The following is a 3,594-nucleotide window of genomic DNA, read 5'->3' as shown; positions in this document are numbered from 1 at the left end:
TAAAAGGCAACCTACAGAATGGGACAAGATATTTGCAAATGGTATATCTGATAAAGGGCTAGTATCCAAAATATATAAAGAATGTATAAAATTCAACACACCAAAAACAAATAATCCAATTTAAAAATGTGTGAAAGACATGAACAAAATTTCTCCAAAGAAGACACACTGATGGCCCACACACATATGAAAAGATTCTCAAAATCACTCATTATCATGGAAATAAAAATCAAAACTACAATGAGATATCACCTCACACCAGTCAGAATGGCTAACATTAATAACACAAGAAACAACAGGTTTTGGTGAGAATGCAGAGTAAGGGGAACCCTCTTGCACTGTTGGTGCGAATGCAAACTGGTGCAACCACTGTGGAAAACAGTATGGAGATTCCTCAAAAAGTTAAAAATAGAAGTACCCTATGATCCAGCAATTGCACTACTAGTTATTTACCCAAAGAATACAAAAATACTACTTTGAAGTGAAACATGCAAACTGATGTTTATAGCAGCATTATCAACAATAGTCAAATTACAGAAAGAGTCCAAATGTGCATCGACTGATGAATGGATAAAGAAGAGGTGGTATGTATATATAATGGAATATTATTCAGCAATAAAAAAGAATGGAATCGACGAGGCGGAAGATGGCAGCTTAGGAGGATGCTGGGCTCACCGTGTCCTGAGGATCACTTAGATTCCACCCACACCTGCCTAAATAACTCAGAAAACCACAAGAAGACTAGCAGAACAGATTCTCCAGAGCCAAGCGTAGACAAGAGGCCCATGGAAGATGGTAGGAAGGGCGGAGACGCAGTGTGCACTACACGGACTGGTGGGAGGGAGCCAGGGTGGAGGGGCAGCCTGTGGGCAAAACAGAGCCCCTAAGTCTGGCATCCAAAAGCCGAGGGGCTGGACAGAGTGTGTTCTGACAGCAAGAGGGACTTAACATCTGGAAGGTTCTAAGTTAACAGCTCTCATTAGAGAGCGGGAGGGCTGAAGGACAACGGGAGGGAGAGCTGTTGAGTCCCGGACAACAGAGCTCAGCTTGGCGGGGAACAAAGGCACTCGCCAACGCCATCTCCCTTGCCCATCCCCTGGCCAAAATCCCAAAGGGAACCAGTTTCCATCAGAGAAATTGCTTGCACGTGCAAACACCCCATGCTGTGCTTCTGCAGACCCATCCCTCGGGTGGCAGGTCTGAATCCCTCCCGGTGCTGCAAGGCCCCTCCGAAGCAGATCACTGAAGGAAAGGCGAGCTGAGCCTGCCCCTCTCGCCTGCGTGCACCTTGCCGATCCACCCCAGCCAATACGCCAGATCCCCAGCACCACAAGCCCGGCAATGGGTGGGTAGCCCAGATGGCCACGCCACCCCACAGTGAATCCCGCCCCTTGGAGAGGGGAAAAGAAGGTACACACCAGTCTGATGGTGGCCCCAGTGGTGGGCTGGGGGCAGACATCAGGTCTGACTGCGGCCCCGCCCACCAACGCAAGTTATTCAGACAACATAGGGGAAGTGCCCTGCAGTTCCGCACCACTCCAGGGACTATCCAAAATAACGAAACGGAAGAATTCCCCTCAAAAAAACCTCCAGGAAATAACAACAGCTAACGAACTGATCAAAAAATGATTTAAACAATATAACAGAAAGTGAATTTAGAATAATAGTCATAAAATTAATCACTGGGCTTGAAAACAGTATAAAGGACAGCAGAGAATCTATTGCTACAGAGATCAAAGGACTAAGGAACAGCCAGGAGGAGCTAAAAAATGCTATTAATGAGCTGCAAAATAAAATGGAGATGACCACAGCTCGGATTGAAGAGGCAGAGGAGAGAATAGGTGAACTAGAAGATAAAATTATGGAAAAAGAAGAAGCTGAGAAAAAGAGAGATAAAAAAAAATCCAGGAGTATGAGGGGAAAATTAGAGAACTAAGTGATGCACTAAAGAGAAATAATATACGCATAATTGGTATTCCAGAGGAGGAAGAGAGAGGGAAAGGTGCTGAAGGTGTACTTGAAGAAATAATAGCTGAGAACTTCCCGGATCTGGGAAAGGAAAAAGGCATTGAAATCCAAGAGGTACAGAGAACTCCCTTCAGACGGAACTTGAATCACTCTTCTGCATGACATATCAGAGTGAAACTGGCAAAATACAAGGATAAAGAGAAAATTCTGAAAGCAGCTAGGGATAAATGTGCTCTAACATATAAAGGGAGACCAATAAGACAAGTGACAGATCTCTCTACTGAAACTTGGCAGGCCAGAAAGGAATGGCAGGAAATCTTCAATGTGATGAACAGAAAAATATGCAGCCAAGAATCCTTTATCCAGCAAGTCTGTCATTTAGAATAGAAGGAGAGATAAAGGTCTTCCCAAACAAACAAAAACTGAAGGAATTCATCACCACTAAACCAGCCCTACAAGAGATCCTAAGGGGGATCCCCTGAGACAAACTACCAGAGACATCGCTACAAGCATGAAACCTACAGACATCACAATGACTCTAAACCCATATCTTTCTATAATAACACTGAATGTAAATGGACTAAATGCGCCAACCAAAAGACATAGGATATCAGGATGGATAAAAAAAAAAGACCCATCTATTTGCTGTCTACAAGAGACTCATTTTAGACCTGAGGACACCTTCAGATTGAAAGTGAGGGGATGGAGAACTATTTATCATGCTACTGGAAGTCAAAAGAAAGCTGGAGTAGCCATACTTATATGAGACAAACTAGAGTTTAAGTTAAAGGCTGTAACGAGACGAAGAAGGGCATTATATAATAATTACAGGGTCTATCCATCAAGAAGAACTCACAATTATAAATGTCTATGCGCCGAATACGGGAGCCCCCAAATATATAAAACAGTTACTCACAAATATAAGCAACCTTATTGATAAGAATGTGGTAATTTCAGGGGAATTTAATACCCCACTTACAACAATGGATAGATCATCTAGACACATGGTCAATAAAGAAACAAGGGCCCTGAGAGATACATTGGATCAGATGGACTTGACAGATATATTTAGAACTCTGCATCCCAAAGCAACAGAATATACTTTCTTCTCGAGTGCACATGGAACATTCTCCAAGATAGATCACATAGTGGGTCACAAAACAGCCCTTCATAAGTATACAAGAATTGAGATCATACCATGCATACTTTTGGACCACAATGCTATGAAGCTTGAAATCAACCACAGGAAAAAGTCTGGAAAACCTCCAAAAGCATGGAGGTTAAAGAACACCCTACCAAAGAATGAGTGGGTCAACCAGGCAATTAGAGAAGAAATTAAAAAATTTATGGAAACAAACGAAAATGAAGATACAACAATCCAAACGCTTTGGGATGCAGCGAAGGCAGTCCTGAGAGGAACATACATTGCAATCCAGGCCTATCTCAAGAAACAAGAAAAATCCCAAATACAAAATCTAACAGCACACCTAAAGGAAATAGAAGCAGAGCAGCAAAGACACCCCAAACCCAGCAGAAGTAGAGAAATAATAAAGATCAGAGCAGAAATAAACAATATAGAATCTAAAAAAACTGTAGAGCAGTTCAACAAAACCAAGAGTTGGTTTT

This window comes from Lynx rufus, unplaced genomic scaffold, assembly GCF_022079265.1.
Source record: "Lynx rufus isolate CCGP_SWC_20201006 ecotype Redwood Valley unplaced genomic scaffold, mLynRuf1.p SCAF_42, whole genome shotgun sequence".
Lineage (NCBI taxonomy): Eukaryota > Metazoa > Chordata > Mammalia > Carnivora > Felidae > Lynx > Lynx rufus.
Note: the sequence above shows the minus strand (reverse complement) of the source record.